This window comes from Octodon degus, unplaced genomic scaffold, assembly GCF_000260255.1.
Source record: "Octodon degus isolate 3935 unplaced genomic scaffold, OctDeg1.0 scaffold00100, whole genome shotgun sequence".
Classification (NCBI taxonomy): domain Eukaryota; kingdom Metazoa; phylum Chordata; class Mammalia; order Rodentia; family Octodontidae; genus Octodon; species Octodon degus.
Window position 1 is genome coordinate 9,073,663 of NW_004524676.1, and position 11,891 is coordinate 9,085,553.

The following is an 11,891-nucleotide window of genomic DNA, read 5'->3' on the forward strand; positions in this document are numbered from 1 at the left end:
TTTTTTTTTTTTTTGGCGGAACCAGGGATTGAACTCAGGCCCTTGCACTTGCCAGGGAAGCGCTTATTCCACTGAGCCATATCCCTGGCCCTGCAAGAACAAAATTAAATGGCATTTTATTCCACATTAGAAAAAAAAACGAGCAACTGGGTAAGAAACTAGAATTATTTATTCAAAGGAGTGTAAAAAAAAAAAAATCTGTCCTCATTAAATTTTATATTTAGCAAGCATACCTTTGAAAACTAAAATATTTTCCAGTTATACAATCTCGAAATATTCTAATACCTCCAGATGTAGCATATGGAAAACAACAAAGACCATAATCCAGAAGGCAAGAGAAGTTGCTGTATGGTCCTGGATAAAGAATAAAGAGCTCTCAAAATGATAGTTAAGCAAGACTATGTAAAATACAATTTTATTAAACAAACCCAGTTAAAAGATTATTGAAGATTTCCACAAAACAGTATCAATCTTGTGTCGGATTGTATACATATTTTTTCATGTGTGTGTGTAAAAGACAAAGAAGAACTAATACAAAGTCAGTGGAAAAATGGAAAATGGAAATACACTTTTTAAGGTTTCTGATACTAAAAAAACTATTAAAAGGGGCCAGGGAGATGGCTCAGTAGAATAAGCGCTTGCCTGGCAAGCTCAGGGTCCTGAGTTCAATCCCCGGTTCCACAAAAAATAAAAAATAAAAAAAATAAATTTTCTAATACTAGCAGAAAATATCATACCATGTCTTCTAAGTAGATTATAAGTCAAAGAAACAGTATAAATCATAAAACAAAAATTAAAATTAAATAATATTCAGAAAATTAATTAAATATTAATTCAAAATTAAGTATTTCAAAACAGTATTTAAAGATTAAAATTAAATTTTGAGTCCAACTAAGAGGACAGAATGTAGTATATCATATTTACGAATCTGTGATCAATTTAGAGTACTCACACAGTATTTGATTAGATTAATATATACAAAAGTATGACCTAAGAAAAAGTTTTCATGATAATAAAGAATTACTAAGAATAAAATACAACAGAAATACTGGAATGGCAACTATATGACCAGCACTTCTAATGTTTGGGGTTAGGATTTTGCACAAAGTTCTAGTATGTGGTGGATGTGGACAGTGTCCATGACACTTACTGGGGGCCAGGTGTCCCTTGTGTGTCTTAGCTACTGCTATGTCCTTGATATCCACCCTGTGGACCCAGTCAGAATCATGACCCATAGGGTGCAGGAGAAGTCCATTTGTAGCATATACTGATGGAAATATTTTACTGCTGTACACAAAAGAATAAATGAAAAACTGCTGTTGTATACCTCTTTTTCTCCTGTGCTTTATTGTTTGCCCTACTTGGTGGGATCTTTCCTTTCTCATTCATAGAGTTGTGGTCATTTTGAACCCTCTCGAATATCTTTTAGTAGTCTGTGTAGGGTTGGCTTTGTCGTCATGATATTCTTTAGTTGTTCTTTGTCATGGAAGTATTTCACTTCTCCATTAAACTTGAGAGTTTTGCAGGGTGTATCAGTCCGGGTTGGAATTTGTTTTCTTGAAGACTTGAAGTACTCTGCTCCATGCTTTTCTTCACTTGATGGGTTTGTGAAGAGAAATCTACCATTATACTGATGGGTTTTCCTTTAAATGTGATCTGTTTCGCTTCTCTAGCAGCTTTTAGTATACTGTTGCTGTGCTGAATTTCTGGGATCTTGATTATTATATGTCTGGGTGTGGTTTTCATTGGGTTGATGTTCTTTGGAGTTCTATATGCTTCGGTTACTGAACGTCAGATTGTTTCCCCATATTTGGGAATTTTTCTGCTAGTATTTCTGCCCATATTCTTTTCATATCATTTATATTGACTCTTTCTCATTGTTGCTATTAGTCTTACGTTGTTCATCTTTGCATCGTCTTGCAGATGTTGAATTATTTTTTTCTTGCATTCTACTTGTTTTTCAGAGATCTTTTCTTACCTTTCAACTAGCTGCAATGGTGTCTTCAAGGTCTGAAAGTGTATTTTCACTTTCTTTTCTTTTTTTTTTTTTTTTTTTTTGCAGAACCAGGAATTGAACTCAGGCCCATGTGCATGCCAGGGAAGCACTTATTCCACTGAGCCACCTCACTATATTTTCACTTTCATTCAAATGGTTTTCCGGCTAGGGAGATGGCTGAGTAGAATAAGTACTCGCCTGGTAAGTGCAAGGTCCTGAGTTCAGTCCCCTGTGCTGCCAAAAAAAAAGGTTTTGCAAGCTTGTGATTGAGGTTTTAATTTCTTGTATATCACTTTGAATCTTCTTCATGCATTCTTTTTCTTTCCTATATTGCTCATTCAAGGATTCCATCAATTTTCTATTCTCCGCTATTTTTATCAGTGTCTTATTTTTTTTCACAGCTGATTAATAGGACAGTTTTGATAGTCAGTACACTGTACATTGTTATCTTCTGAGTGGTCATCCATAGTACAAGCAGCAGACAGGATGTTCTGTCCAAACACTGTTAGTACACCTCTTTCTTCTCATTGAATTAAGCAAAAGTAGCTGTAAATTTATCCTATTTTTTATATATAAATACAAAATGATCTTTCCTTTGTATCCTTTTTTTTTTTTGTCCTGTCAGAGGTGAATATTCTATTGGCATCTAAATACTATAGCTGTTTGAATTCAGCTAAACAATCTAACACTGCCTAGCAGTCTATAATAGTGGGTTATCCTCAGAAGTTATTGACTTGAGCCTTTTACAGCTCATCCTATTAATATGGATTTACTTTATATACCTCGTTTTTATACTTTTCTGCTGGATGGTTAAGACCAAGATAAAGTAAGACCCTATAACAAGAAATGTAACTTTTGTATCTGATAAGGTCGGCCAAGTACTCTCAGGATTTATCCTGTAGCCCTGTACCGCCTTTTGTACATTATATTAACTATTGTTATTCACTGTCTTGTTATGAAATGCTTTTCAAGAGTGCCTTCCAATATTCTATTAACATCTACTTGTATTACATTAAAGGAAAAAAGAAAAAAAAAGTAGCTATTATGAACTGCTCAACTGCACCTACTAGTAAGAAAGAGAAAGGGAGATGCGTGGAGACGCAGAAGGAAAGACACTGACCCGCGCGTGCAGGTGGAAGCCCCCCCTCCCCCCGGTGATCCGTAGGCCTCGGCCTCAGCTGCGGATCGGATCGGGCACCTGCGCTGTCCTGACTTGCGGGCTCAGCGCCTCCGGCTGGGCCTGAGGACCTCTGGCTGGACGGACGGTGGGTGAAGCTTTCCTGGGGCGCAGGTGCCGCCTCTCTCACCTGGCCTGTGACTTGGCTAAGGCTTTGCCCAGCTTCGTATTCTGGTCCTCTCAGGACAGCGCATCCCCCGGCCGGCCGGGGCTGTTTTCTCTCTTCCACCTCTGGCTCCCGCCCGGAGTTTGGGGTGATCTTTTGAACCCACCAATCACGGCCGCCTGCCCCCTGTGGGCGGGGCTTGGCCAGGCCCACCCCCCTCCTTCCTTGCAAAATTCCTGCCTGGCCGCCTGAGCTCCCGCCTCCCTTCCAGACGCACCTGTCTGACGATCATTGCCTACTTGTTAGCCTGCTCCCTCCCTCCCTTCTCCGTCCTGCTGACCCGACAGAGTCCTCACCATGGTTAGTGTTGGGGGTCCCGGGGCGCGGGGAGCGTAGAGAATGCGTTCCTCAGGGGCGTGGATACCCAGGGGCGGCGTGTAGTACTCTCTCCAGGCCCCCCGGGGTTCGTGCCCTCTCTGGTCCTCCTGGGTTGGGCTGCCAGGCTGGGAAAGGCAAGTTCTCCCCATCCATCCTGCTCTGGTCTGAAAGGCGCCACCTGGGCACTGTCCTCGGTGGAAGTGAAAAGCCTCTTGCTGAGACGGCACCTGCCCCAAGGGGCGCCACTGCACGGGGAAGGGCCGGGAGCCTTCACATGCACTATAGGACTTGGAGAAACTGAGGTCTCTCTCCACATTTCTCCGAGTGACCTCGCCTTCTTATTGCCTTAGATGCCGCCAGGAGGGGCCAGCTACTTAACAGTGCACTGATTTCCCGCGGCCAGTTGCACCAGTTCACTTCAAGCTCCTCCTCTGAAGGAAATAATTAACCATCCCTGCCTGATCTGCTTTTCTAGTGTTAATTTAGTGTGATGTTTATAACTTGAAGCTTTTTACTTAAAACCAGGGTTCAGCAACAAATCCATAAAACAATATTTTCTTGCAAAACCAGAGTAAACCAAAACTAACAGTATGTTCTTAGTTCATTTTTCAAGAAACCTGAACTTAGCGCTGGGCTTGGTGGCACCATATCCTGGCACTGGAGAGCCTGAGGCAGAAGGGTGGCTACAAGTTTGAGGCCAGACTGAGTTACCTGAATTCAAAGACAGCCTTAACTAGCTAGGGAGGAGACTGTCTCAAATAAATAATTTTTTTAAAAAATTGGGGGCTCTAAGTGTAGTTCGTTGGTCAAGCACTTGCCTATGATGATACACAAGGCCCTGAGTTTGATTCCCCAATACTGCCAACTTGAGCATTTTCTATCTATTTTCCCAGAGGTTTTGGAGACAATCAAAACAACAGCTATCGAAAGTCTATTTTTAAAGATATTTTAAAACAATTATTTGTTCAATACAGGGTCTTGCTACACAGTTCACACTCATAGTGATCCTCCTATCTCAGCCTCCCTAGCACTGGGATTCCAGGTGTGTGTCACCACACCTGTCAGTGGCTGGCACAGTGCACATGGGGCTCCAGGGCCAGTGCAGCATGCAGTACCAGGGATTGAACTCGGGACCTTGCGCTTGCCAGGCAAGCATTTAGACCATGGAGCTATCTCCCCAGCCCTGAAAGTCTATCTAAAGGAAGTCATTTTATTTTATTTTATTTTATTTTTAAGGAAGTCATTTTAAATAAGTATCCTTGTAATCCTGTATTTCAAATAATATCTTTTTGTTAAAGGAATACAGTAAATAGTTGACAGGAATATTTAGAGGCTGACCACAGCTTGAAAGCTTGTGTGACTAGCAAATTGCTTTGACTTGGCTAGGCAAGACTGAAAAGATCTGGTAAAAGTGATTCAGAAACAGGGCTGTTTAAAGGGCAGGAGATAAGAGCTGTCTACAGGGAAGCACAGGTGCTGTGGGTGGTTTTTAATGACACAGTTGCTGTGCATTCAATTAAAATGAGACTGACCCATCTAACCCTTACATCATCACTCTCCCGCGATGGCCCTTGGGAGAGAACGAACTAACACTATGACTTTGTATGGTGAGCGTTGAGACAGTGGACAGCCTGGTGCAGTGCCTCCAAGTCACTGTGTTGTCCAGGCTGAACTTGAACTCACGCTCTTCCCTGCATCAGGCTCCCAGAGTGCTGGAATTATCTTGCCCAGCTAGACAAAAATGTTTTTAAAAGGTAAGATTTGTAAAGTAGGTGTGGTGGTGCAGAGTCTTGATATGTTTATGTCTGTGTTGGCCTTGTGCAGGCCTTCTTGCTGCCTAAGCCTCCGAAGATCTGGAATTCCAGGCATACACCACCATGCATGGCTCATATTTGTTAAGGAAGTAGTTTCATTTTTTCCCATAATTTTGAGAAACAAATAGCAATGACAGTTTCAAATCAAATTAGTAGGACAGTTTCAATAATTAATACATTGCATATTGTTTTCTTAGTGGTTAAGTAGTTTCGTTTTGGGGTGCTTTTTTTTCGTGTGTGTGTGTGTGTGTGTGTGTGTGTGTGTTACCAGAGATCAGAAGTAATATGTGTTAGAATGAGTGAATCTTCCCAAGTACAATACTCTATTTGCTTGGGCTTATCCTGGGCCCATGATGAACAGATGGCTGGTTCTTGCCAGCTTCGGTGGTTGTAGTTTCCAAAGTACAGATAAAGGTAAAATTGATGTAACAGTAAATAGTAAAGGGTTTTAGAACAAACAGCTTTTGTTCTGCATAGCCCTAGAGCTCAGCCAGTCACAGATAGAGCTGAGCTTACTGGTGTGGTCAGGAACCTTGATTGTTTTATGGGGAACATACATGGTGTTATGGTTTGTGCCTAGGTGTCCCCCCAAAATCTCAAGCAGTCATGGGGTGGCTTCTGGAGTTTGTGATTGATTACTGTGGGCATGGATGCTGCACTGCCCTGGGACAGGTAATTTGCATTACAATGGAAGGAGGGGAGAGGCTAGCTGGCTGCCTGAGCCACTGCCACTCCCTTTGCTCTCTGCTCTTTGCCAAGCCATGAGAGGCTGCCCTCTGCCATGTGCCACTCTGCCTTGGAGCCAGTTGAGTAGGACTGAAAACTCTATTAACTCTGAGCTAAATAAAGCTTTCTGTCCCTCTTTTTGTTTGTTTGTTTTTTTTTAAATTATTTATTTATTTATTTTAAATTTATTTAGTGTGTGTGTGTGTGTGTGTGTGGCCAGCTCAGCCCACCAGGGGGCGCGGCTGGCTGGCATGTGGTGCTGGGGAATCGAACCAAGGCCTTGTACCAAGTAGGTGCTTTAGACCACTGAGCCATCTCTCCAGCCCCCGTCCCTCTTTTTGGGTGTTGGGTATTTGTCCCAGCAATGAGAGAAGAGTAAATGAGACACATAGGAAGGTGATGATCCTAAGTGAAAGGTGGTAAGCAGTGCGGTTTTTATTATCTGGATTGTGAAACTAGGACCTTCGAAAACATAGGTGGTATTCAATTCTGTCTGTCTGTCTTTCTTTCTTGTCTTGGAGTTTTCACCACTTGCTATTCTGCTGAGGCAGGGTTTGGACTTGTGGTTCTCCAGCCTCAGATTCTCAAGCATTTGCTACAACACCTGGGGGAAAAATGCCTTTTTTTGAGACAGGGTCTCACTATGCAGATCAGGCTGGCCACTAGCTCACTTTGTAGCCCAGGCTGGTCTTGCACTCAGCAGTTCTCCTGCCTTTCAGCCTTACAAAGTGATGAGGCTTATTACCAGCTCAAAATTTTCTTGATGTAGGGACCAGGGGGATAGCTCAGTAGAATAAGTGCTTGCCTGGCAAGCACAAGGGCCTGAGTTCAACCCCCAGTTCTGAGGGTGGGGTTTGGAAGGAGTGGGGGTGGGGCGACACAACCAGAAGGGATGCTGAATCATACATTTTAATCCCCGGTAATTCCATCACTTCATCACGTGAAAGGCTGAGGTAGAAGGGTCACTGTGAGTTTGAGGCCAACTTGGCTACCTTGTGAGTTCAAGGCCTGTCTGAACTACATAACATAGACCTTGTCTTAAAAAAACAAAAAGACGCTGCTGGAAGGATCGCGCGCTGGGGGGAGCCGCAGGTCCAGCCCGCCGTGGGTGCGCGACGGCAGCACCAGCAAGACCCCGTTCGTGAAGCGCCACTTGACGGGCAAGTTCGGGAAGTACGTGGCCACACTGGGCGTGGAGGTGCACCCGCTCGTGTTCCACACCAGCCGGGGCTCCAGCGTGTGGGCCGGCCGGCCAGGAGAAGGTCGGCGGGCTGCGCGCCGGGCACTTCATCCAGGCGCAAGGTGCGCTTGCCATGTTTGACCTGGCATCCAGAGTTTCCTACCAGGACGCGCCTAACTGGCAGGGACATCTGGTGCGAGTGCGCGAGAACGTCCCCACCGTGCTGCGGCCGCAAAGCGGACCTGAGGACAGCAAAGGGGAGGCGGAAGAAGAATCTGCGGCACTACGGCATTTCTTCCGAAAGTAGCCGCACCTTTGAGCAGCCCTTCCTCTGGCTCGCCAGAAAGCTAATCGGAGACCCGAGCTTGTACCTGGTCGCCAAGCCCGCTCTCGCCCCGCCGGAGGCCGTCGTGACCGGCCTTGGCCGCTGTGTGAGCCCGATTGGGAGGTTCTCAGAGCCCTGCTCCCCGCAAGGAAGAGAAGCCGAGCTGGATCGGCAGCTGTCCTGTGGCGCGCCGCTTCCTTATCTCGCTAAGCAGACATGGGTTCCAAATATAAGATGTCTACAGTCACATCACAATACTCGGTGGTGAAATCTTGTTACTGTCATTCCCATTCCTTTTCGTTTAGAATCAGAATAAAGTTGTATTTAAAATATCTCAAAAAAAAAGTGAATGAAAAATGTTTTTCCTGAAGATTAGATTCTTTAAAAAAGAAAGATTAAGAAATAAAAAGAGGGCTGGAGAGATGGCTCAGTGGTCTAAAGCACCTACTTGGAACAAGCTTGGCAAAGCACAGGGACCGCGGTTCAATCCTCCAGCACCACATGCCGCCCAGCCGCGCCCCCTGGTGGGCTGAGCTGGCCACACACACACACACACACACACACACACACACACACAATAAATAAATGTTAAAAAAAATTAAAAAAAAATAAATAAAAAGAAAAAAAAAGATTATTTCACTGGGTAAAAAGGCTGCTTTCATCACTTTTTTTTTTTATGGCTGGCTCAGCCCCTCGTGGGGGGGGGCTGGCGCTGCATGTGGTCTGGCGATCATAACCGTGGTCCCTGTGCACTTGCCTAAGCTTGTCTAAGCAGGCACTATAGCCGGCTGAGCTATCTCACCAGCCCTGACCACACAAATTTTTAAGATATAGCTAACTGGGCCAAGGAGATAGCATAGTGGTCTAAGTGCCTGCCTGGCAAGCACAAGGACGTGGGTTCAGTCCCTGGTACTGCATGCTGTGCTGGGCAGGTGGCACATGCATATAATCACAACACTGGGGAAGCTGAGACAAGAGAATCACTATGATTTCCAGCTGTGTTGTGAGATCCTGTACCAAATCAATCAATCAATCAATCTTTAAAAAAATATATAGCTAACTGTTACTGGTCTACATTTTCCCTGTGAGCCATGGCTGGAGTTGCTGGTTTAAGCTGGCTATCAAGGTGAAGGGAAGAAGCTCTTGTTTTTGTTTTTTGTTTCTTTTTTTTTAGAACAGGGCCTACAGGGTCTCACTATGAGGTCAGACTAGTAGTGATCTGCCTGTGTTCAGCCTCCCAAGAGCTGGGACTACAGGCACGTGCCACCATGCCCAGTCTCAAAAACCACCTCAGTGTGCCCCGCCAGCATGGCATGCTGGGTATCACTGTGCTCTGCCTAAGCAGGTGCTTTAGTCTGCTGAGCTATCAGACCAGCCCTATCTTGTAAAGAATAGGATTAAAGAGGTGCCCAGGACCAGACAGATAGTTCAGTGGCCTAAAGTGCCTGCTTAGGCAGAGCACAGCGGCCGGGGTTTGATGACCAGCTTGCTGTGCTGGCCCTGCCCCCAGAGCAGGCTGAGAAGACAACTGGGACTGGGCATGGTGGCGTGCACCTGTATTCCCAGCTCTTGGGAGGCTGAAAACAGGAGGATCACTACTAGTCCAATCTATGTAGTGAGACCCTGTAGACCCTATACTAAATACATTTAAAAATAGATAAATAAATAAAATGAAGAGGTACCCAAATGGGGTGGGTGTGGTAGGGCTCCTTTGTAATCCCAGTGCTGAGGAGGCTGAGGCAAGAGGATCCCTGCGAGTGTGAGACCAGCTTGGGCTACAAAGTGAGCTCAAGGCAGCCTGAGCTGCCTGGTGAGACTCTGTCTCCAAGGGGGAATTTTATACTAGCTTAAGGAATCAGCAAACATGTTTCCAAGGAGCTGGGCAGAAATTGGAATTGTGTTGCTAATAGAATAGCTAGTGCCATTCTAAAATGTGGAAACCTGAATTTGATCTGTGGCTACAGAGCAGGGTCTCTGCTTGGATGGCAGTTCATCAGCACATCTGGTCTTCCAAAGCATGTTTTTCTGAATTATGTCTTCAGTGAAGACTACTCTACCCTGTATTGTGGGTCAGACCCATGAGGCATTCTGTCAATGAGCTACCTACTCAGCCTTTTTATTTTTTGAGACAGTCTCACTAGATTTTTCAGCTGGCCTTGAATTTATGATCCTCCTGCCTCAGCTTCAAGAGTAGCTGGGATTATGGGCATGTGCCACCTGTGCCCAGCTTTGACAAAGAGTTTTTGCTCATGAAATAGTCCCAGGGCAAGAGCGGCCTCTGGAAAGTGGTTATCTGTCTTGGAAAACTAATCAGTCATTCAAGTGTGGCACTTGTTGTTTGATGTGTTGTTCTGACATTTTTCTTTCCTCCTCCCACAGCATGAGTGCATCTCCATCCACGTTGGCCAGGCCGGTGTCTAGATTGGCAACGCCTGCTGGGAGCTCTACTGCCTGGAGCACGGCATCCAGCCCGATGGCCAGATGCCCAGTGACAAGACCATTGGGGGCGGAGACGACTCCTTCAACACCTTCTTCAGCGAGACTGGTGCTGGCAAACATGTGCCTAGGGCAGTGTTTGTAGACCTGGAACCCACAGTCATCGGTGAGTGGACCTCGGACACACCCAGGGTTTGGACCTCGGACACACCCAGGGTTTCCCAGGGTGCCGGGACCTGAGGTCTGTGTTTCCGCCCCAGGCTTGAGCAGGCCCAGCAGGTTTTTAGCAATGGTGGTTGGGTTTCTTCTCTTCCAGATAAAGTGCGCACTGGTACCTACCGCCAGCTCTTCCACCCTGAGCAGCTCATCACAGGCAAGGAAGATGCTGCCAACAACTATGCCCGTGGGCACTACACCATTGGCAAGGAGATCACTGATCTTGTCTCTGAGTAGGTTTGAAAACTGGTAAGCACAGCACTTTAAACATTTTAAATTGGGATTAGAGCTATTTCTCTTATAGCATTTTATTTGGCTTGTTGAGACAGTGTCTCACTTTGTAGGCTCCACTGGCTTTAAACTTAAGCTTGCCATCATCTTGTGTTAGGCTTCCAAGTGCTGAGATTACAGGCATGTGCCACTATGGCAGGCCAAACTATGAGAATCATTCCTTGCATTTTATTTATTTACTTTTATGTATTTGGTACAGGGTCTCACTGCACAGCTCTGACTCATAGTGATTCTCTTGTTTTTAGTCTCCCTAGCGCTGGGATTACAGGCATGTGCCTCCATGCCCAGTCTCAGTAGCCAGCTGCGCTTGCCCAGGGACAGGCTGGCGCAGCTGTGGTGCTGGGCATCTAACCCTGGTCCCTGTGCTTGCCTAAGCAGACACAGTCCACAGGGGTATGTCGCCACCCCCATTCTTTGCACGGGGATGTCACTTGGGCTGCTCGCTACATCAGGTGGCCTTCTGAGCAGATGGTCCTGGGCTTTGGGACAGCTTTCGCAAAGGCTGTATACTCTTGCTGACTGGGGCAGCTGTGCTCAGTACTTCAACAAGAGAAGTTTCCCTGCTGTCAAAATGAGAACAGGGAACCCTCAACAATTTTACAATATTTAGGACCACTGAGCCTCCTTGCTTCCAGCTGAGACTCCCAGCTGAGGCCATTTTAGTTGTACCAACTAAGTACCCTTAATGTAGCTGATTGATCAAACTCATTTAAACCCTGTGCTGTGTGTTAGTAAAGCTCAGGGCTGGGGGTGCGCTTTCTGGAGTGTGCAGAGCCCTCAGTTCACACAAAAGTAGTTCAGACCACAGAAAGCCAGTACAGCTGTGTACAAACAGCTAAAAGTGGAGACCTCCAACAAAGCTGGATGTGAAAAAGAAGCCAGAAGCTTCCTTAGGATGGCAGCAGGTAGTAACCACTGAAGCTCTGAAGTTTGAGGGGCAGCTGCAGAAGAGCAGTTCCTGGCTTTTGTCAGGGCAGTGAGCTTGGTCTGTGGCAGAAAAGTCTCAGGCAGCTTCTTTAATGTCAGGATGCTTGGTAAGTGTGGTGTTCGGGTCATTTTGGTTACGAGCTTGGCAATCTGATGAGCCCTCTGTGCACTGGGTAGCTTGTAGGTAATTAAAGCGAAATGCAGGCGAACACCCAGCTCATCAGGGAAACCGTGTACTGAGCCTAGCCACAGCGGGGCTGCCCTGAACAGAGTGCCCTTGCGCTGTTCTTGGCGTCGTACTTCCCAGATGTTTAGCACA

The 11,891-nt window shown here is 45.8% G+C and overlaps 1 pseudogene; it reads left to right on the top strand.

Annotated features, from left to right (window-relative positions):
• The first annotated feature begins 6,117 nt into the window (after positions 1-6,117).
• Positions 6,118-10,404, top strand: LOC101571255 (annotated as a pseudogene).
• The last annotated feature ends 1,487 nt before the right edge of the window (positions 10,405-11,891 follow it).